A 24,809-nucleotide genomic window follows, 5' to 3' on the forward strand; every position below is an offset into this window, starting at 1 on the left:
CCCCTCATCTCGGATCGCCGGGGAACAGAACGGGACCGCTTCGGGCACCGGGGGGGGTCCGATCGGACCCCCCACCCGCGAGAGGCAAATCACGTACATGTACGTGATTTTGCCTGCCCGTGCCGCCTTGCCGACGTAAATCGGCGTTAGGCGGTCCTTAAGTGGTTAAAGAAGATAAAGCAAAAGCTCTCCTTCTGGCAACTAGTGGACATCTGGAGGGTCCAACATCCACATAAAAGAGATTACACGTTCTATTTCCCTGTACATGGGTCCTACTCGCGGATTGATTGGGGCCTAATTGAGCATAGGGGAATCGATAGGGTTAAGGGATCCACGATAGGAAATATAACCTATTCAGATCATGCTCCTTTGACCATAGAAGTAATGTCCGAAAGAGAACAAGCCGTGAGGGGGCAGTGGAGGTTAAATGAGGAGCTGATAAGTGATGTCGAGGGGTATAATAGAATCAGACAAGAACTAGAGAAATACTTCGATATTAATGATACAGGAGAGACGTCGGAGGCCATATTATGGGAGGCTCATAAAGCCTATGTTAGAGGTGTGCTCATTGAAATGGGTACGAGGAGAAAAAAGAACAGACAGGAAAAAATCAAAAAATTAACTGAAGAGCTCACGGGATTAGAACAAATACATAAAAAACTTATTGATCAGCGACCCCAAGAGATACACCATCGGATGGTCATTAAAAGATCTGAGCTAAAAACGTTATTGGAACAGGAGTCTAGAACATCATTAAGTAAGATAGCCTGGGAAAGACATAGATGGGATAATAAACCTAGCAAGTTGCTAGCAAAAAGGGTACAAAAGAAAAAAACCAGGAATTTTATAGAAAAAATTCAAACTAAAGAGGGACATATAGAGTATTCAACTAAGAAGGTGGCAGAAACTTTTAGAAACTACTACAAGGAGATTTATTCAGCCCCCAAGCAAGATACTCCCTCCAATAATAAGACATTGAGATATAACAACTATATTAAAAAGGTGGCGCTCCCCAAGATCTCCGAGGAAGACAGAGAACTGCTAGAAAGACCAATCTCTGAAGAAGAAATAAATAAAGCCCTGGCGGGAATGGCCCTTGGGAAAAGCCCTGGCCCAGACGGCCTAACAATCTCTATTATAAAACATTTAGAGAGGTCTTAGTACCAAGGCTATGCCGCTACCTAAACGGGTTGGGCGATAGATTTGAGATGAGTAGAGATGCATTGAAAGCATCTATTACAACAATATTGAAAGAAGAGAAAGACAAATTACTGTGCTCGAGCTATCGCCCAATCTCTCTCCTGAATAACGATACAAAAATCCTCGCAAAAGTCCTGGCAGAAAGACTGAAGGAATTCATGAACCTTTTAGTTGACCCAGATCAGGCGGGGTTTTGTCCCCAATAGGGAGGGAAAGGATAATGGGATTAGAACCCTTCTCCTGACCGGGAAAATGAGGGAGAATGGACCCCCAGGACTACTCCTGTCAATTGATGCCGAAAAGGCCTTTGACAGGGTAGACTGGGGGTTCATGTTTCAGACCCTGGAGGCTGTGGGACTGGGCCCTAAAATGATCAGTAAGATAAGGTCCCTCTACCATCATCCAACCGCGGTAATTAAAATCAATGGCATTACTTCTCATCCTTTTGAGATGGAGAGGGGCACGAGACAGGGTTGCCCCCTGTCTCCGCTTCTCTTTGTCTTAGCCATGGAACCCTTTCTGGCCTCAATTCGAAGAGACCCTGACATCCGAGGCGTCGTGGTAGATGGTGAGGAGCACAAAGTCGCAGCATATGCGGACGACGTGCTATTTTTTATAACCGACCCCACCACGACGATGCCCAACCTATTAAAAGCAATAAGGAAATATGGAGAGGTATCCAACTTTCAAATAAATATGAATAAATCAGAAATACTAAATATAAATATAAGCAAGTCAGGGACAGAAAGTCTTAAAAAAGAATTTAGTTTTAAATGGACCAAAGAACTAAAATATTTGGGTATTAAACTAACTAATTCAACCAAGAAGACGTTTAACATCAACTATTTACCCCTACTAGACTTAGTAAGATCTGAATACAATAGACTTTATTGCAAGACCCTATCCTGGATCGGTCGCATCAACGTCATTAAAATGGTTCTATTGCCCAAGATTACGTATCTCTTCCAGATGTTACCAGTTCCACTGCCTCAGTACTATTTGAAGATGCTTAGGAAAATACTCATGACCTTTATCTGGAAAAATAAAAAACCGAGAGTCCCACTACAGACATTAAAACTAAGAAAATTGGATGGTGGCCTGGCTGTCCCCGATGTGCAGTTGTATTATAAAGCCGTAGTTCTATCCAGGGTTGTAGAATGGACGACAAGAGGAAAACGGAAAAAATGGGTGAAATTAGAAGAAGATTTAAGTAAAACTCAATTAGGCACCATTGTCTGGAACCCCCCATACTTTAGATCACTGGCAGATAGTACACATACAATAACTAGAAATGTTTTCAAAATATGGGATGGGGTCTACAAGAAGGTAAATGGAAAGTATAATTCACCTTTGATCACATTAATAGATAACACACTGTTTACACCAGGAATGGAGAGTATAGGAGGAAAGGAAGCACTTTGGGGGAAAACACAATTGAGAGAAGTTACGAACGAAGGTAAAATTATGTCACTGCACCAGCTTACACACGGGAGGATCACACGGGGTTTGGATGGATGGCGATATCTCCAATTAAAGCATTTTTTGAAAAGGCTCCCGCAGCCAATCAGGTCGGGAGAGCAGCTAACAGACTTTGAAAAATTGTGTGATAAGGAGGCGCCAAGAAATATAGTTTCCCAGATATATAAAATCTTGTTGGCCTCAGAAAAATTGGAGATGCCGCCATATATAGTTAAATGGGAGAAGGATTTAGGCACTAAAAAGGACACAGATACAATTAAAAGAATTTTTAAAATGAGCGCCAATTCAAAAATAGATTCCCGAATGGCTGAAATGAATTACAAATGCATCAGTAGAAGCTACCTGACCCCTGACATAATAAGTAAATATCAAAAAGGGCCAGCCACCTGCTGGCGAGGTTGCCAGGCCATCGGAACAATGGGACATATGTGGTGGGGCTGTCCTACAATCCAAAGCTTCTAGCGTAAAATATTACCTCTTATTAAGGAAATTACAGGAATAGAGGTGGTAGATGACCCCTGGGAGGTTTTGTTTCTCGGGGGATTAAGGGACCCAAACAACTATAAGCAGTCCTTAGTCCCACAGCTCCTGAATGCGGCAAAACGAACGATCCCAAAGAACTGGCAGAAGAAGGAAAGCCCTGAGCTTTGGGAGTGGTTTGACGCAATAGAGGAGAGCTGTAATATGGAAACATTGGGGAGTAGATTGGAGGACTTAAGGAGTAAAAATACGAGCAGGTGGGACCGCTGGAAAAAATTAAAAAAAACGTGGAACTATGCCAAAGAGATCCAATCTATAGCCTAAAAAGGAGAGGTTAACGGAAACTAGACCCTGGAGAGGGGGAACGGGAGGGTTGGGGGGGGGGGTGGCGGTTATGGTAACTAGGGGTTAAAGGGGGGTAGGGGGTGGGTAGGGGTAGTTGTAGAAGAATCTAATACTTTTTCCACATATGAGGGACACTAGACGAGATAGAGTAAGTCCACTAGCCTGGGTTTGTGGTGGTTTCAATTGCTCTTTTTCTCTTTTTGATATGGCAAAGAGTCACGATGATGAGACAAACGAGAGAGGGACAGTTATGGAAATGAACTGCAAAATTGATTTACACCTCTCGGTATGGTCGACTGATGTGACAGAAAAAGAAAAAAAAAAAAAAAAGAATTATATTGTTTTAAGCAATCCAAATTTTTCCCTTTATTCCTTCCATCACACTTTTTTGTAATGAATGTTGTGTAGAGTGACTAGAGTGTGCGTAATTGCATGAATGAATGTTGTGTGAATGAACAGTAGCAAGGGTTGAAGCCTTGACGTGGCGCTACTGCTCACGTGTTGCTGTCTTTGTAAATACAAATAGCAACGTGTGCTAATTTAACCATTTTTGTTTGATGGTCTGGAAATAAGAGACAATGATTAAAGATGACCTCAACAGCATGACAGTTCCTCTTGATGGAGAGACTGTCAACTCAAGGATCAGAATATGTTACCAACACAACATAGCACAAAGAAGCATACAGTTGTAAACGCGATTCTATGCAAGATAGATTAGTTGGTCACTGCTGAGCTGCATCCAGATGCCCAGGACCCCTCCCATTTGCCATCTCTGACCCTCGGGACACCAGGGCCCTTTCTGATCCTCCGCCTGTTTCATGACCATCTGCAATTGTCCGAAGTCACCAGTGTGAGTGAGTAATCTACCCTGCTGCCATGTTACTCAAGCCCTGGAAATGATGACTGCCTGTCAGGTCACCTTGAGGCTAGGTGACAGATGCACTTTGTAGGAATCGGAAGTGCACCGCTAGGTAGTGGACCCTAGGACTGACTGCTGCGGATTGAAACCTGGGAGGTTCAGGATGCAGGTCTACTGGATCACTAACACAGATCCCACTGGGAGCTAGAGCATAGATTCCCCAGGGCGCAGGGTCTAAGAGCCAGCAGGTGTTCACCAGAGCCTCTAGTGGTGAGGATGGACTGCGCTGCCGTCTGGCTCCAGGTCGCTGCCCCCAGGGTCTCACAGCTCACGCTCACAGTAGACTACAGGAGAAGAGGAAAGAGGCAGCAGGCTGGAACAACAAGCAAGTAAGGGATAAGCCAAGGTCGGGGCCACAAGCAGACAAGGACAACAGAGTACACGCCAAGGTTCAGGGTCACAGGCAAACAGGGATGGTCGGGGACACGCCAACGGTCAGGGTCATGAGCAGACAGGAATAGTAGAGAACAGGCCAAAGTCGGTAACTGGAATCAGACGTAGGAAACACAGCCAGTACACACGAAAGCTAACACACAATGGTTGATCAGCACTGCTGGCTTGCAGTGCACAGATTAATATAGGGTTCCCTGATAGGAGCTGGGGTGGAGCCATGCCAGAGGAGAGTTTACAAAAGCAGTCAGGTGAGGGTCAGCTGGTCTCTAGGGATGAACACATGGAGACAGGTAAGCTGACAGACAAACTCTATTGCATAACCATGACACTGCCCTTTGAACTGTTGCCCCTTGTGATTGCATCAGCTTGTGAACCTCTGTCCGGTTAACTGTTGCCCTCATGATTGCAAGCCTGCAACCTATGTCCTGTGAACTGTTGAGGACTGTATGGTGGTTAACCCCTGCTGTAACTATCTGCTGTGTATTCTGGTGGGGGGAAAGCTGAACGGCGTGACTGGACACAATACATGGGATTACCCTTTGCACATTGAAATAGTGTAGAGAGAAATCTCATCAATTTTCTAAGTTCAGCCTGATGGTTAAATGTAGAAAAACTACAATTATAAGGCCTCTAGTAAGTTAGTAACAATAAATGGACTAGTTCATTTAGATAAACATCACACAAATCTAACAAGGAAAGCAAAATTCAAGAAAACAATTATTTCTGAACAATTTTTTTTTTATTTTTAACATAAACAAAACAAACAAAAAATTAAAATAAAAAAAATTATAAAAGTACATTCTCCCCCAACCTGGTGACCAGTCGCTGTAGGGACATATTAATCCCAGCCATCTGGTCACCAAGGTACCAAGTAGCTCTCCAGTTGTCTCCTGAGGATACATTGGTACCTCTCCAGAGCCACAAAGTGACGGAGCTGCCGGCGATTGTGGAGGGCCAAAGAGTGACACAGCCTCCGGGTTCAGGCATATTGTCTCTCTTGGACCTCCACAATGCGCTGCAGATAATCAGTCACATGTGGCTCTGGAGTGTGGGGGATGTGTACTTGTTCTGGAGAGGGTGGAGAAGGATGCACTGGGGAGGAGGCACCAATGGGTGTGACCAGGTGGGGGGATATTGATGAAGGGTGGAGGAGAACATGCCCTGTAGAAACCACTGGGGAAGAAGGACAGTCAGCCCAACCAGACGCAGGCAGGTCCAGGCCTTCGTCCACGGGTGGAGTTGAAGGATGAAGACTTCACCTGTGAAGAAAAGAAAATACATTAGATAGATAGATAAATCAATACACATGGCTTCTTCACCCTAACATTATATAAAGGCAATTATCTCCCAGCCCTTGTAGACAATCATGTAACATGTTGAGATGTTTTCACTTCCATACCAGTTTTCCATTTTTGATATTTAGTGAGATGCACCTAATCAATTTGTGTGTAGGAGATAGTTGGCGTCTGTGTCAATTCGCTGCGTCATACCAAGTTTGCAGAGATGTGCAGGAAGGTGTAGTACTACTTTACTGTACTCTGACCGGGGCGGAGCTGAGTGTCCTCCCCGGCCAGAGTACAAAGGGATTCCCCTCTACACATCGAGCAGTGTAAAGGGGAATCTCCCAAAGATTGTATCCGCTTGGTCGCACGGGTGGCTGGAGAAAATCTTAAGGTGTAATGGACGCCTAAGTGCTGACCAACCACTACCTCATCCAGACTGACTGACTGTCGCAAATATGGAAGATCAGTTGCACTTGTAGAAAAACATATCAGCTATACAAGCTTTTAACATTACACTCACCAAAGAGAAGCCATTCAAGCCATTGCATTTGGGATGACCTAATAAAAAGTTGTTTCATAAAATATAGCAGGCTACTTTTTAAAGTTGATAATTTTGTAAGGCCACTGATTGTTGAATAAGCCCCACTTCTGTTCTAGGCTAGGTAGGTTACTCACTCCTGGTCTAGGCTAGGAGGTATAACAGGTATAACATCATGAGAAAAGTGTTAATGCATGCATTAGGAGGGGCATGCCAGAGACTGAATATGTCCAGGGACTGCCAGCCAATAGCTGGAGATTCTTTTCTGTCACACCCCCTCCAGCCTGCTGTGTTATTCACGATGATTAACAGTGATTGGCTCAGACTGGGAATCTGAACTGCAGCAAGAAGGTGTGGTGATCAGGGACATTGAGGAAATAACAAGCACAGGTCACGCTAACAGGAAGACTGGAATCAGCTGCAGAGGGGGACTAATATAATTAATAATTCCAGCTAATCCGAAGCCTTGCAGAATAAATCACAACCATTTCTAGGCAAGGTATGCCATCAGCATTCCATATATTGAAAATACTATATGTGCTTGAAAAATACAAAAAAAGTTATACTTACTCCCTGGATCTGCCGCGTCTGGCTGTTCTGCCGCATCCCCAGCAGCCTCTACAGGGTAGGTCTCCTCCACCTCCTGCTCAGCCTCAGTAGCTGTTGATTAATGATAGAAAAGAACATTACAATCTGCAGTGTACAACAATCTCACACATTAGTACAAGAACATTGAAACATGTATGATCACTCAGCAGATGCCAGCAAGATTATACTAACTTACATGTGGGGGTTGCTGCCTCAGCCTCCTCCTCCTGAGTCTCCCCCTCTGACTGGATGACACCTATTTATAAAGGAGAAATGATGAACGTTACAATGTTCAAGCTTCAAATTACTATAAATAAATATACTGTAGTGTAAATAGATAAAATTAATTATCCATTAGCATGGCAATACAGGGCAGGTTACTAACGTTTATCTACAAAGCAGGGACATGCAGTCACCATTTATAAAAAATCATTAAAAAAAACAAATACGAGGCACTTACCTGTCCTGGTTCCAGCAGGGCCGGCGAGTGCTAGGTGCACCACCACTGATCAGGAGCCTCAATTCAGAGCGGTGACTTTCTTTTTTTTATTTTTTTTATTTTTTTTTCTTTATTTTAGTTGTCATACATATAGAGAAATAAACAATTTCATTAATCCATCAATCGTATGAGTTCCAACGAATCCATTCAAAATCCAATTAACAGCATTACTCCTATCTTAAATACATCTACAGAAAAAACAATAACTAGTTATTTGAGATAGTCCCCATTCTCTCTTCCGTTAGACCTGCTTCTCTTGTATGCCCTGACAACATACTTTACTAAGAAGAAAAACCTCTACATATCTGAAGAGGCAAAAGAAGAAAGTAAGAAGCCCCATGAGGGAAAGATTTCCTAAAAAAAAAAAAAAAAAAAAAAAAAAAAGGAGAAAAAAGATAGAAAGAGGGAAGAGAGAAAAAAAAAAACACTGATAGGGGAGATGTACCGAGGAAAAGGCGAGTTTACTATACCATCATCATCCACGAAAGTGAGGTCACTCCCAAGTCCACATTCTCTTTTTCACATACTCTCAGGAGCAAAGAGGGAACTCCCTTCCTCCAAGAATTTAAATGTATTCCATTGGCCCCAAGTTCCTAAATATGTCTCCTTTCGATTTTGAGCCGATAATAGCAAATCCTGCATCCTATTAACCTCTTCAATTCGTGTGACCCATGTAAGAATTGTGGGAGGGTACGTATCTCTCCACTGCCGTACGATACATGATCTAGCCGGGTTAATAAGATGGCGCAAAATTAGTTTACTATATGTTTCCCCCGGTATGTTTGAGACATGTAACAAAAATAGGGCTGGATCTTCTGGGAGGTTATACTCAGTAAATTTCTGTGCTATCCGCCATATCTCCCTCCAGAAGTACTCCAGGTTTGGGCAGGACCAAAGAACGTGGAGTAGAGTCCCTCTTTCCTCCTGACACCTCCAGCATTTGTCCGGGATCTCCGGAAAGAATTTATTAAGTAATGAGGGTGTACGGTACCATCTTGTCATTATTTTAAAATTAGTTTCTTGGATTCTTGTGGACATTGAAGATTTCAAGGCAAGATTTACTATCTGCCTATGTTGTGCCTGGGTGAACGTCCTGTCTAATGTCTTTTCCCACTTCCTTATATATGGAGGGACATAATCCTCTTGGGGGGCAACCAGTAATGCATACATTTGCGAGATTAAATGAGAGTAAGGCCCTGTCCCCTCACATAGTTGTTCTAAGGGTGTCAATATTCACTGAAATCTGTCTGGAGGTGGGAGAGTGTTAAGGAAATGTCGCAGCTGGGCTGCACTCCAGAAATCAAGACAGAAACGTTGGATGAGGTTAGTTCAGGTAATGAGGGCCATGTCCCAGTCGCTATTTGTATAAAATGCGAGGCCTGAAAACACTGTGAGTCTGAAAGTTTCCTGAAGAGTCCCTTCTGTAGTCCCAGAGGGAAACGAGGATTCCCTACAATAGGGTACAGGGGGGAGTTGACAGATGATAGTAAAGTGGTGGAACATATTCGGGAGCAAATACGCAGGGTAGGGCCCAAGGTTGGGTGCTTTTTGAGAGCTGAACTCAGGTCTCCAAAGCACCAAACCGCACGACGCAATGGGACCTCACACTGTGATTGCTCTATTTTTGGCCATATTTTAAAGCTTGCATGCCTACACCAGTCTACTAGTCGCGCCATATGAGCTGCCTGATAATATTTCTGCATATCGGGTACCGCTACCCCCACATATTGTTTAGGCATTGTCATTAAACGGCGTTGAATTCTGAGCCTTTTATGGGCCCAAATGAATTCAGTTATCATCTTATTATTCTGTTTAAAGAATTCTGGGGGTATATGAATGGGTAGAGTTTGAAAAAGATAGGAAAATTTAGGCAATACTGACATTTTTATTATTTTACATCTACCGAACCAAGAGAAAAGGCCCTAACGCCATTTAGAGAGTAAGACTTTCACTCTACTCAGTAGAGGTGGGAAATTCAACTCAAAGGTTTGGTCCAATTTAGGTGGAATCAACGTGCCCAGGTATTTGATGCCCGTATAGGTCCATCTAAACTTAAAATTCATTTTTAAAGCGTTAATTTGAGTCGTAGTCATAGATACACCCATTTCCTCTGACTTGGACAGTGCACCATATTGGTCCAATTCTCTTAGTAGGTTCGGCATAGATATAACAGGATTAGTAAGGCAGAATAAAAGATCATCTGCATATGCGGATACTTTATTATGTAAATCTCCAGTTATTAACCCCCTAAAATCCGGGTTTTGCCTGACCTTACAAAGAAATGGCTCTAAGGTGATAGCAAAAAGGAGTGGTGATAAAGGGCACCCTTGGCGGGTGCCATTAGAGATAGAAAAAGGTTCAGATAGAACTCCATTTGCTTTTATTTGTGCCTCCGGCCTTGTGTATATGCTCGAGATCCACCCTACCATCCTCTCCCTTACACCCACATATTGTAGGACTGAGAACATAAAAGACCAATTGACCTGGTCGAATGCCTTTTCGGCATCCGTTCCCAGGAACACAGTGGATGTTTTAGAATGACCGACTACGTGGACTAGATTCAGAGTTTTAATGGTGTTATCACGGGCCTCCCGCGTTGGAATGAAGCCTACCTGGTCTGGGTGTACTAATGCAGACAAATGTGGTTGTATACGTGTGGCTAATATGTTTGTAAATAACTTAATATCTACATTCAATAATGAAATGGGGCGATAGCTGCCACATATTGATGGGTCCTTATCCTCCTTCGGAATAACGGTGATATGTGCTTTCAGGGTTTCTGGAGTAAATCCTGTCCCGTGTCCCATTGCATTAAATGTTTGTACCATCTGCTTACCCAACTGAGGGAAAAATGTCTGGTAGTATTTATGTGTAAAGCCATCCGGACCCGGAGCTTTCCCTGGTTTGGATGTCTTGATGGCCTCTTGCAATTCCTCTAAGGTAATAGCAACGTCCAACTCTTCTCGAATCTGCTTTGTCAATTGAGAAATACCTGAAGAGGAAATATATTCCTCCATGATATTTTGAGGTTGTGATCTGGTAGGCAAATTATATAAAGATTGGTAAAATCTACGAAAGGTAGAGACAATCTGGGAGGGAAGGTGTACTTTTCTACCTTTGGGGTCCACTAAGTGGGGGACATAGGATTGAGTCCTCTGTTCCTGTAAAGCTCTAGCCAGTGAACGGCCGCATTCGTCTCCTGTTTCATAATAATATTTCCGGCATCTCTGAAGTGCTGCTTTAGCTCTATGTTGGAGTAACTCTGTCACTTGTCTACGCAATTTAGGGAGTTCTGTCTCCCCCGTGCACCTCGTGTTCTGTTTATGTTGGGACTCTAACATCTGTATATCTGTCAGTAATTGGGTCAATTGGGCCTCCCTTTCCTTTTTTATTCTGGACCCATGCTTAATGAATACCCCTCTTATTACCGTTTTGTGCGCTTCCCAGATTATCCCTGTATCTGTCTCCTCTACAGTATTATATTGAAAATAATACTGCAATTCTTTAATAACGTCCTCAACCACCATCTTATCTTCCAACAAACTCGCATTTAATCGCCACTGTCTCCTCTTGTCAGAGGAATACTCATTCATAGTTAATGTCAGTGAGACCAGGGCATGGTCTGACCATGTGATACTCCCTATAGCCACCTCTTTAACCGCCGTTAACATACTCTGTGGAGTGAAAAATAAGTCAATTCTAGAATATGCTTTATGTGGCACTGAATAGAAGGTGTAGTCTCTTTCGTCAACTACATAATAACCCTCCCCCCTAAACCAAAAAAAAAAAAACAAAACACCCCCCCCTCCTATACCCCTTCAGCCTGTCCCTCTCCCTAACACATTCCTGCTACTCTCTAATGTCACTTCTCAGGCCCTTCTGTTATCCTACTCCATTATTTGCTAGCTTCTGCTCTTTTAGCCTTCCCTCTGCCAATTCCATGCAACCTCCCCTTTGTGTCTATTTATAAATCTATAAATTAAGTAGGTGACTATGAAATAAAAACCTCTCCTTTAGTGATTATCTTTATTATTGTTCTCTTGTACATATGTGTTGTGTTCCTTTGTGTCTTATGCCGCGTACACACGGTCGGACTTTTCGTCTACAAAAGTCCGACAGCCTGTCCGACAGACTTCCGACGTACCTTCAGCGGACTTGCGGCAGACTTTCTTACGAACGGACTTGCCTACACACGACCACACAAAAGTCCGACGGATTCGTACGTGATGACGTACACCGGACTAAAATAAGGAAGTTCATAGCCAGTAGCCAATAGCTGCCCTAGCATGGGTTTTTGTCCGTCGGACTAGCACACAGACGAGCGGATTTTGGGGTCCGTCGTACTTACGACGTAAAGATTTGAAGCATGTTTCAAATCTAAAGTCCGTCGGATTTGAGGCTAAAAAAGTCAGTTGAACGTCCGGAGAAGCCCACACACGATCGGATTACCAGCCAGCTTTAGTCCGTCAGCGTCCGTTGGACTTTTGTAGACGAAAAGTCCGACCGTGTGTACGCGGCATTAGTGTTAAACAGTGTCAGCTCTACCAAGTCTGTGTTACTAATTCCCTTTTATCTAATCTTCAAACACCAAAACTGAAAAATAAAACAACCCCACAGGGGATCTAGTGCAAGAAAAAAAAATGAGAAAAAGAAAGAAAAAAAAAACACGCAGGGGGTCAAGTACAAAAAAAACCCCACAGGGGGTCTAGTAAAAAAACCCACAAGAGGTCTAGTGCAAAAAAAAAAAGAAAAAAGAAAAAGAAAAAAAAAGAGAAAAAACCCACAGGGGGTCTAGTGCAAAAAAAAAAAGGCCTACAAGGGATCTAGTGAAAAAACCCACAGGGGGTCTAGTGAACAAAAAAAGAAAAAAAAAAGTGAGGAAAAAAACACAGGGGATCATGCACAAAAAAAAAGACCCACAGGGGGTCTAGTGAAAAAACCCATAGGGGGTCTAGTGCAAAAAAAAGAAAAGAGAAAAAAAAAGTGAAAAAAACCCTCACAGGGGGTCTAGTGCAAAAAACAAACATAAATAAATAAAACCCCACAGGGGGTCTAGTGAAAAAAAAAAAAAAAAGGTGCAATACTCCGTGCATATGTGTGTAGCTAAAACCCGCATGGATAAAGATACGGGGAGGGCTGTGTTGTATGGCCTTCCTTTTTCATATATTAGGTGTAGTTTTCCTTGTGCTGTCTCGTGCAGTCCCCTCTACTCCCTACCCCTCTACCCCCCTCTACTCCCCCCCTTCCCTCCAGTGCACCCCAGATCCTCTATTCAACCATCATAACACCTTTCTTATCGTCAACAAAAGAGAAGTTGGATAAGAATTCAAACAACAAAAAACATTTCCATCTAGGCTTTTAACATGAATCCAAATATTCAGTTAAGTACCCCTGTTAGAGGAAAGAAAGAAGGGAGTGGCATATACTTATGTATTAATAAAACGAGGATCTATATATCCCTTCCTCTTCCCTCCCAGGGAAGGTGTGGTGGTCCTTATACTATCTCGTGCAATCCCTCTCACCCCCTACCCCTTTACCCCCCCCCCTTCAGCACATCCCAGATCCTCTATATATCCACCATATCACCTGTCTTGTCATCAATACATTAGAATAATAAAGTAATAAAAATTCAAAACATAAACATTTCAGCCCGACTTATAAGTCCCAAAGTTCAGTCCAAAACATCTGCTGGAGAAAAGAAGGAATTGGCATATACCTATGTGTATACTTATATAAAAAAAAAACAAAAAAAAAAAAAACAAGGATCTGTATGACTCCCTCCCCCTCCGTCGTCAAGAAGGGGGAGCGGGAGGGAGGTCCCCCACTGGGCAGAAAAGGGAATGGTGAGAGAGATGGGACCACCCAGTACCCCCCCAAAACAGACAAAAAAAACCCCACAGGGGGTCTAGTGAAAAAAAAACTCACAGGGGGTCTAGTGCAAAAAACCCCCCAAAAAAACATAAAAAAACAAAAAAACAAAACAGCCCCCTGGTTTCATTCCTCCAGCTTCTCCTCCGAATCTCCCCTCCGTTATATTCACAGTTTCACTTTCCTGTTTATGATACTATGTTCTCCCTATTTTCTGGGCACTCTTGGGACCAACTGCAACCAGTCTGGAACCTCAAATGGATCAACACCCAGAAACAAAAAAAGGTCTGATAAGTCTGCTCTGGAACACAACCAGAAAGATAGAGTGCCCTTTTTTATCAGCACTGAGATCGGGAACCTCCACCGATATGTCCCACCCCAGTCTCGTACCCGCTCTAATAATGGGCGTAGTAGGGCTCTGCGCTGCAATGTAGCTCTTGATAGGTCTGGTAGAATTTTCACCTGGCCCCCATTAACCACTTCAGCCCCGGAAGGATTTACCCCCTTCCTGACCAGAGCACTTTTTACAATTTGGCACTGCGTCGCTTTAACTGCTAATTGCGCGATCATGCAATGCTGTAACCAAACGAAATTTGCGTCCTTTTCTTCCCACAAATAGAGCTTTCTTTAGATGGTATTTGATCACCTCTGCCGTTTTTATTTTTTGCGCTATACACGGAAAAAGATCGAAAATTTTGAAAAAAAATTATATTTTCTACTTTTTGTTCTAAAAAAAATCCAATAAACTCAATTTTAGTCATACATTTAGGCCAAAATGTATTTGGCCACATGTCTTTGGTAAAAAAAAATGTCAATAAGTGTATATTTATTGGTTTGCGCAAAAGTTATAGCGCCTACAATCTAGGGTACATTTTCTGGAATTTACACAGCCTTTAATTTATGACTGCCTATGTCGTTTCTTGAGGTGCTAAAATGGCAGGGCAGTACAAAACCCCCACAAATGACCCCATTTTGGAAAGTAGACACCCCAAGGAAATTGCTGAGAGGCATGTTGAGACCATTGAATATTCATTTTTTTTGTCCCAAGTGATTGAATAATGACAAAAAAAAAAAAAAAAATTACAAAAAGTTGTCACTAAATGATATATTGCTCACACAGGCCATGGGCATATGTGGAATTGCACCCCAAAATACATTTAGCTGCTTCTCCTGAGTATGGGGATACCACATGTGTGGGACTTTTTGGGAGCCTAGCCGCATACGGGGCCCCGAAAACCAATCACTGCCTTCAGGATTTCTAAGGGCGTACATTTTTGATTTTACTCCTCACTACCTATCACAGTTTTGAAGGCCATAAAATGCCCAGATGGCACAAACCCCCCCCAAATGACCCCATTTTGGAAAGTAGACACCCCAAGCTATTTGATGAGAGGCATGTTGAGTCCATGGAATATTTTATATTTTGACACAAGTTGCGGGAAAGTGACAATTTATTATTTTTTTTTTTTTTTTTTGCACAAAGTTGTCACTAAATGATATATTGCTCACACAGGTCATGGGCATATGTGGAATTGCACCCCAAAATACATTCTGCTGCTTCTCTTGAGTACGGGGATACCACATGTGTAGGACTTTTTAGGAGCCTAGCCGCGTACGGGACCCCGAAAACCAATCACCGCCTTCAGGATTTCTAAGGGTGTACATTTTTGATTTCACTCTTCACTGCCTGCCTATCACAGTTTCGGAGGTCATGGAATGCCCAGGTGGCACAAACCCCCCCCCCAAATGACCCCATTTTGGAAAGTAGACACCCCAAGCTATTTGCTGAGAGGCATGGTGAGTATTTTGCAGCTCTCATTTGTTTTTGAAAATGAAGAAAGACAAAAAAAAAAATTTTTTTTTTCTTTTTTTAATTTTCAAAACTTTGTGACAAAAAGTGAGGTCTGCAAAATACTCACTATACCGCTCAGCAAATAGCTTTGGGTGTCTACTTTCCAAAATGGGGTCATTTGGGGGGGGGTTTGTGCCACCTGGGCATTCCATGGCCTCCGAGACTGTGATAGGCAGTGAAGAGTGAAATCAAAAATTTACGCCCTTAGAAAGCCTGAAGGCGGTGCTTGGTTTTCGGGGTCCCATACGCGGCTAGGCTCCCAAAAAGTCTCACACATGTGGTATCCCCGTACTCAGGAGAAGCAACAGAATGTATTTTGGGGTGTAATTTCACATATTCCCATGGCATGTTTGAGCAATATATAATTTAGTGACAACTTTGTGCAAAAAAAAAAAAAAATTTGTCTCTTTCCCGCAACTTGTGTCACAATATAAAATATTCCATGGACTCGACATGCCTCTCAGCAAATAGCTTGGGGTGTCTACTTTCCAAAATGGGGTCATTTGGGGGGGTTTGAACTGTCCTGGCATTTTATGCACAACATTTAGAAGCTTATGTCACACATCACCCACTCTTCTAACCACTTGAAGACAAAGCCCTTTCTGACACTTTTTGATTACATGAAGAAATTATTTTTTTTTGCAAGAAAATTACTTTGAACCCCCACACATTATATATTTTTTTAAATCAAATGCCCTACAGATTAAAATGGTGGGTGTTTAATTTTTTTTTTTCACACAGTATTTGTGCAGCGATTTTTCAAACGCATTTTTTGGGGAAAAAACACACTTTTTTACATTTTAATGCACTAAAACACACTATATTGCCCAAATGTTTGATGAAATAAAAAAGATGATCTTAGGCCGAGTACATGGATACCAAACATGACATGCTTTACAATTGCGCACAAACGTGCAGTGGCAACAAAATAAATACATTTTTAAAAGCCTTTAAAAGCCTTTACAGGTTACCACTTTAGATTTACAGAGGAGGTCTACTGCTAAAATTACTGCCCTCGATCTGACCGTCGCGGTGATGCCTCACATGCATGGTGCAATTGCTGTTTACATTTGACGCCAGACCGACGCTTGCGTTCGCCTTAGCGCGAGAGCAGGGGGGACAGGGGTGCTTTTATTTATTTATTTTTTTTCTTTATTATTTTTTTGCTTTGTTATCTTATTTTAAAACTGTTCCTTTCATTTTTTTTTTTTTAATCATTTTTACTGTTATCTCAGGGAATGTAAATATCCCCTATGATAGCAATAGGTAGTGACAGGTACTCTTTTTTTGAAAAAATTGGGGTCTATTAGACCCTAGATTTCTCCTCTGCCCTCAAAGCATCTGACCACACCAAGATCGGTGTGATAAAATGCTTCCCCAATTTCCCAATGGCGCTATTTACATCCGGCGAAATCTAAGTCATAAAATGCTCGTAGCTTCCGGTTTCTTAGGCCATAGAGATGTTTGGAGCCACTCTGGTCTCTGATCAGCTCTATGGTCAGCTGGCTGAATCACCGGCTGCATTCTCAGGTTCCCTGTTGAGACAGGAGAGCCAGAGAAAAACACGGAAGACGATGGGGGGGGGGGGCATTCTCTCCCACTGCTTGTAAAAGCAGTCTAGAGGCTAATTAGCCGCTAGGATTGCTTTTACATGAAAGCCGACCGCTGGCTGAAAAGAATGATACCAAGATGATACCTAAACCTGCAAGCATCATTCTGGTATAACCACTCAAAGTCGTGAATGCTGTACCTGAAGACAAAAAAATGGTTAACAATAAAGCACAGTAAACGGTAAAGTATAAAAAATTGCAAAAAAGCAAAAAAAGCAAACATGATAAAACATAATAACAATAAAATATTGCAGAATAGAATACAGTAAAAAAGAGCAGAACAATAGAGAGAATAGAGAGAGAGAGAATAGAGAGAGAACAATAAAACGACAACTATTATTTTTTATTTTATATTTTTGTTTGTGTTTTTTTTTTTTACACTTTTTTTGTAACTGTAACTTTTATAACTGTAACCGGTTCCAGGTTCGGGTCTCTCAAAATGCGATGGCATCTTGGGAGACCCTGTGAAAGTGTGTCCTAGTCTGTGCAATGCTGTACCCTACGCTAATACTCAGCTGGTGAATGGTAGCGTTCAAAACATTCACCAATGCAAAGACCAGGATTGTCAGGACAGGAGGGACAATAATAGGGTGTCACGCCTATATCCGCGCTTGCTGCAGACACAACATCTTTTTTGGGGGGGTTCATTGGGTAGGGGTACTCGGGAGGACATAAAGAAAATGGCTCTCATGCAGCCGACTGCATTTGGTTGGGGATGTGAATGGGGGAAGTACGGGCGCTGCAGAAGTGGTGGGTTCCCAATTAGGATTGGCGAATGCAGCAGGAAGGGCATTATGGGCACGACGGGCCTGTGTTTGTCTTCTTGGTGGCAGCGGGACACTACTTGTGCTTGCCACCTCACCAGCTTGAACTGCACTTATGGGACTCGCCACGTCACCAAGTGTTACTGCAGTGCTGGTTTGACTACGACCGGGGTGTACTAGGCCGCTGGCGCTTGCCAGTTCACCAAAACGCTACCAAAAAAACTGTTAACGATCGCAGGGATCAGGCCTGACTCTGCGAACGCTGCAGTTATGCGTTTAGTGTTTTGTAAGTGACAGTGATCGATCGATACTGCACTTGGGTGGGCTGGGCTGGGCCGGGCGGAGGGGCAAAACGCAGGTGCTAGCAGGTATCTGGGCTGATCCCACTAACACTGCGTTTTTGGGAACCCTAAACTGCTGGGGATGCCAGTATAGATCTGATCGGATCAGATCAGATATTGATCAGTTCAGATACTATACCACTAAGGGAGGTGTACGGTGCGTGCGTGGGTGTTAGCGCTACTGGCACTAACCTGACGCTGCCTGGGGCTGGTGCTTGCCAGTTCACCAAAACGCTACCAAAAAAACTGTTAGCGATCGCAGGGATCAGGCCTGACTCTGCGAACGCTGCAGTTATGCGTTTAGTGTTTTGTAAGTGACAGTGATCGATCGATACTGCACTTGGGTGGGCTGGGCTGGGCCGGGCGGAGGGGCAAAACGCAGGTGCTAGCAGGTATCTGGGCTGATCCCGCTAACACTGCGTTTTTGGGAATCCTAAACTGCTGGGGACGCTAGTATAGATCTGATCGGATCAGATATTGATGCGTTCAGATACTATACCACTAAGGGAGGTGTACGGTGCGTGGGTGTTAGCGCTACTGGCACTAACCTGACGCTGCCTGGGGCTGGTGCTTGCCAGTTCACCAAAACGCTACCAAAAAAACTGTTAGCGATCGCAGGGATCAGGCCTGACTCTGCGAACGCTGCAGTTATGCGTTTAGTGTTTTGTAAGTGACCGTGATCGATCGATACTGCACTTGGGTGGGCTGGGCCGAGCCGGGCGGAGGGGCAAAACGCAGGTGCTAGCAGGTATCTGGGCTGATCCCGCTAACACTGTGTTTTTGGGAACCCTAAACTGCTGGGGACGCTAGTATAGATCTGATCGGATCAGATATTGATCCGTACAGATACTATACCACTAAGGGAGGCGTATGCTGCGTGCGTGGGTGTTAGCAGTACTGGCGCTAATCTGACGCTGCCTGGGGCGACGCATATCACCGCCGGGCGATCAGGGGGCTAAATCTTTATTCGGTAATAAACGGCGGGTGCCCTGACACTATAAAAAATAAACAAACTAACCAGCGTCACCCGTAACGGTTATACAGTGATCAGTGGTGAAAGGGTTAACTAGGGGGCAATCAAGGGGTTAAAACATTTATTAGGTAGTATATGGGGGTCCCTGTCGCTATAAAACGCTGACGGCGAACCTAAATATTTACCTCACTAACTAGCGTCACCAGCGACACTAATACAGCGATCAGAAAAATGATCGCTTAGCGACACTGGTGACGGGGGGTGATCAAGGGGTTAAAACTTTATTAGGGGGGGTTAGGGGGGTATCCTAGACCTAAAGGGGGCCTAACACTCACTGCCCTAACACTGTAACTGTCACAAACTGACACCAATACAGTAATCAGAAAAAAAAAAAAAAAAAAAAAAAAAAACCTGCTTGGTGTCAGTTTGTGACAGGGGGGGGTGATTGGGGGGGGGATCGGGGGCGATCGGGGGGGGGGGATCGGGGTGTTTTGTGTGCCTGGCATGTTCTACTGTGTGTGTGTGTGTGTTGTGCACTCACATTGCAGTCTTCTCTCCTTGGCCCGGAACGGAAAATACCGAGCCGAGGAGAGATGACATCATTTCCTCTGCCTCTGTGTACAATACAGAGGCAGGGAAATGATCCCATTGGCTGGGAGCGATCGCGAGGGGGGGGCCACGAATGGATGGCCTCCCCCTCACCACCGATCGCCGGGGGAGATTTGCCGACCGCCGCAGGCACCGGGGGGGGGGTCCGATCGGACCCCCCACCCGCGGGCAGGCAAGGACGTACCTGTAAGTCCTTTTGCCTGCCCGTGCCGCTCTGTCGACGTATATAGTCGTGCGACGGTCGGCAAGTGGTTAAAGTCTATTGTTCCTGTCTCCCAGGCTTTCCGCAATATGGCCTCCCTATGTGCGAAATAATGCAAACGACACACATCGTCACGGGGGCGATTAATGTCCTTGGACTTTGGGCCTAATGCTCTATGAACTCTATCAAGTTCCAAATTTAAAGGCATAGCGTCTTTTAGTATATTTTCAAAAATAGATTTTACCATGTCCTGTAGGTTTTCCTGGTCTAATGCCTCTGGGATTCCTCGCAGGCGCACATTGTTGCGTCTACTCCGATCTTCGAGGTCCTCCAACTGTAGCTGTGGCGCCACTGAGGTCTCTTTTTGGGTGTAACTATCTCTTTCCAGTATGCTCACTCGCTGTTCCAGGCTTTGATATGCACTCTCCCAATCCGTCACGCACTCCGCTAGTATTTGTAGTTCACCCCGGACCAGCTCCAGCTCCTTACGGTGTGCATCCTCCACTTTTCCAATAAGAGTTTCTATGTCTGCCCGTGTGGGGAGAGCCTGTATAAGTGTCTTTAGGGCCTCCATTTTCAATCCGCTGATTCCTTCTCCCCAGGAAGGGGGATCATAGGTGTAGCCCCCACTACCACAGCCAATGTTCTGGGGCTCTGTGGGATAGTCTGTAGCGCTTCCACGCTAGTTCTCACCGCCATCTGTCCTTGGGCTGGCTGCATAGGTGTAGTCTCTCTAGGCTGCAGCAGCACGTTTGACTTCCCTCTCTCACTTCCGGGTTCAAGTCCCGCACCCTGTACCGTGGGGAAGTAGCGGTGGATCTCTGGCTGCAACTTCCCCTCTCTGGGAAGCCGGACCAGCTGGGCTGCTTTGCATGCAGTTCTCGTCTTCCTCTGTCTCCCGAGTTCATACCGCTGTAGTCTCACCAAGAGATAGCCTTGAGGTCCCACCAGACTAATCCTGAAACACTGCTAGCATGTTGGTCAGTTAATCAGCCTCATACGGAGCAGGCTGGGGCTGGGAGCTTGTGTCTCTCACTCCCTCATCTGGCCATGTGCAGACCACGCCCCCCAGAGCGGTGACTTTCTTTCAGATTATGTAAGTTACGCAAGCGCTTGCGTTACCTGACAGTGCGTCGCAGAGGCTCTACCTGTCACTGCTTGAGCGAGAAGCAATGACACTGGAATCGACAATGGAAGGCTGGACAAATGGAAAAGGAACCACTGTATTAGTGTCACTACTACAGTACTTATTGCACGTTGATGACGTGGAGGACCCCTGCTCCTCCGCCCTCTGCCTCTGGCGGCGCTGGGCCTGGATACGATCTTTAAATAAAATCAAACACATCATGGTAAATGACTATGTCGCTTCGCATGCTTGACAAAAAAAATGTCCTGCACACATTGCACGCAATGCAATGCTGACACCAACCTCGATGAGCCAGCAGCTGGTTTATCTCATCCTCCCCTACAGCCGCTAAAGCTCCGTCTCATGGGGGCGGCGAGGCACCTGCTTCCCTCTGCGCTCCCCCAAGAGAAACGGGTTCCACAAAATTTACCAAATTTATTGTAAGAAAAACGTATGCATTTTTGGTGCACAATAAATAATAAAAGACAGGATTGGGATTGTGCCGAGTAAATGTCCATTGTCCACTCCAGTCCACCTTTCTAATTATTATTACGTGCTTGTGTGAACTGTATAGTGTAAAATTTCCTTCTTGTTTCTTTTGCAAAGCATTAACCCACTTGCAGATGTGGACCCCCCCATAGTAGCTAAACATATGGCGGGTCCACAAGCTGGTTAAGTCCAGCCACCGTAACACTTTTTTTTTTTTTTTAATATATATTTAACTCTTTTTATTTTTCAATAACAAAAAATGTAAAACCCAGTGGTGATCTAATGCCACCAATAAAAGCTCTATATGTGGCGGGAGAATAGCATACATTTCAATGGGTAGTACATCGCAGGAGCATGCAGTTTAAAGCTGCAACGTGCTAAATAGCAGAATATGGCCTGGTCAGAAAGGGGGTGTAACCTACAGGTGGTCAGGTCAAGTGGAACTTAAAAGCACTTACTGCTCCGTTTAGTGATAACTAAGAACAAATAACGGCCATGGAAATATTCCTCTTAAAATGATCGTGGTGATAATATATTTAACATGTGCAACTGCAAACTATGCTTTCATGTGTAGGCTAGGCACACCTATGTGCAAATTTGGTATTTCACAGGAGGGAGGATAAATTGAAAATTATTTATTCCTTTAAAAAAAAAAAAATGTCACTTAACTTTAATGACATCACATGTGATAGCAATAATATATGTTTATATGTGTGTGTGTGTGTGGGGGGGGGGGACTTGTTTTTGGGCATAATATGTGATTTCATTTTTAACCACTTGCCGACCGGCTCACGCCGTTATATATCGGCAGAATGGCACGGCTGCGTAAAGTAACGTGACATTGGGACCCGCGGACTCGATGTCCGCCATAATGTCGCAGTCACAATAAAAATTGCTGATCGCCGCCATTACTAGTAAAAAAAATAAAAATTAATAAAAATGTCATAAAACTATCCCTATTTTGTAGACGCTATAACTTTTGCGCAAACCAAACAATAAACGCTTATTGCAATTTTTGTTACCAAAAATATGTAGAAGAACACATATCGGCCTAAACTGAGGAAAAAATTAGTTTTTTTATATATTTGTTGGGGATACTTATATAGCAAAAAGTAAATAAAAACTGCAGAGTTGATCAAATACCACCAAAAGAAGGCTCTATTTGTGGGAAAAAAAGGACGTCAATTTTGTTTCAGATCAACTTCACACGACTGCGCAATTGTCAGTTAAAGCGACGCAGTGCCCAATCGCACAAAGTGGCACGGTCATTTGGCAGCCAAATCCTCCGGGGCTGAAGTGGTTAAAATGTAAAAAAAAAAAATAATCAGACACGTTACTTACCGTTTTATGTCGCTGAATTTTTTGCGACAGGCAATATCGCAGTTGGCGATAGGTCTCCTCAACCCTCCTGGAGATCTCCTCCCACTTCTCCCACTTCCACTCCTGAGTGGTTTCCCTGGAGCAGGGGCCACATAGCTGCATTCAGCAAGGAAGCGTTTCCCTTACAAGGACCTGGGACTCAATGTGAGTCCACGTAAGGTTACGCTTCCTGCTGGTTGCAGCTTGTGTCCCCCTCCTGCGCCCATTTTTGGATGCTGGTGTTGGGGATGTTGCTGCTGCTGCTGCCTCCATAGAAGGCCCAGGAACGTCCTCCTCCATGTCTTCATTATGGGTTGCTGCCATATCTGAGACTGACACAGACACAGCGTCGGATTTTGCGGCCGCCATTGCACTTGCGATTGAGAAACGAATGTGAAAGTTTGGTTGGTTGACTGCTGGGGCAGAGTAGACCAATAATCATGAACGATGAAGATTCGACACAGAAACGAAAAACGTACAAACGTGAATCTTTGGCTTATGGTGTCTGTCGAAAGTTAGAAGATTCGACGGAGCAGCTAAACAAACTGTACAACGCTGCAATCGTACATTGTGGGCGAAATATACAATTGCGGTGTTGTACAGTTTAGCTGCTCCATCGAATCTTCTTTGAACATTTGACAGACACCATAAGCCTTCAATGACAGATTCCACCTTAAATAATTTCGATTTTCGGATGAATGCAAGTTTTTAACGAAAAACGAAATAAAGAAAAACAAATTTCGGGAGTAACTAAATAAATTTCTTTTTCGGTCGAAAACGAAATTCCGAAACAAAATATTTCAGTGTGCACATGTCTATTTATTGATGATGTGACTGCTGACAAAAGCAGCAGGATGAATTCTGAAGTGTTTTGGGCAATATTATCTGCTCATATTCAGAAAAATGCTTCAGAACTCATTGGACGGCGCTTCACAGTGCAGATGGACAATGACCTGAAGCATACCGCAAAAGCAACCAAAGAGTTTTTTAAGGGAAAGAAGTGGAATGTTATGCACTGGCCAAGTCAATCACTTGACCTGAATCCGATTGAGCATGCAGTTCACTTGCTGAAGACAAAACTGAACGAAAATGCCCCAAGAACAAGCAGGAACTGAAGACAGTTGCAGTAGAGGCTTGGCAGAGCATCACCAGGGATAAAACCTAGTGTCTGGTGATGTCTATGCTTTCTAGACTTCAGGCTGTAACTGACTGCAAAGGATTTGCAACCAAGTATTAAAAAAAGTATTAAAAAGTGAAAGTTTGATGGATGATTGTTAATCTGTCCCATTACTTATTTTACTTTTTTTAAAAAGTGGGAGGCACGTATACAAACTGTTGTAATTCCTACACCGTTCACCTGATTTGGTGAACGGTGTTGTAAATACCCTCAAATTAAAGCTGAAAGTCTGCAGTTAAAGCACATCTTGTTCATTTCATTTCAAATCCATTGTGGTGGTGTATAGAGCCAAAAAGATTAGAATTGTGTCGATGTCCCAATATTTATGGACCTGACTATATATATTGTAATGTTTGGGGTATTTAGCTCAAGCGATAAATGCATTTTTAGTGCAGTGAGTCCACATCAGACAGGCATTATAGTTAAGGGCCTGGTAGCCCACGTTTATTAAACCGAAAAACAAAAGCAAAAAGGTCCATTCAGGATTCCCACGCAGGGGTTTAACTTCATTAAGCACTCCAAAAATAAGGAAAACATACCAAGCCACCTGGCTCTCTTGTCAGCAGTTCCTCTGCTTGCTCTCAACAGATTTGGCAATTCTTTACAGCCCCCTGGACTCACTGGCTTCCTCAGTCTCCCCGACTCTCAAGGCTGGCCAGCCTTTCCCAGTCCCTGGGCAAAGAATCCCCTTTACATAGGCTGCAGACTCCCACAG

Source organism: Aquarana catesbeiana, linkage group LG08 (assembly GCF_042186555.1).
Source record: "Aquarana catesbeiana isolate 2022-GZ linkage group LG08, ASM4218655v1, whole genome shotgun sequence".
In the NCBI taxonomy this organism is placed as follows: domain Eukaryota; kingdom Metazoa; phylum Chordata; class Amphibia; order Anura; family Ranidae; genus Aquarana; species Aquarana catesbeiana.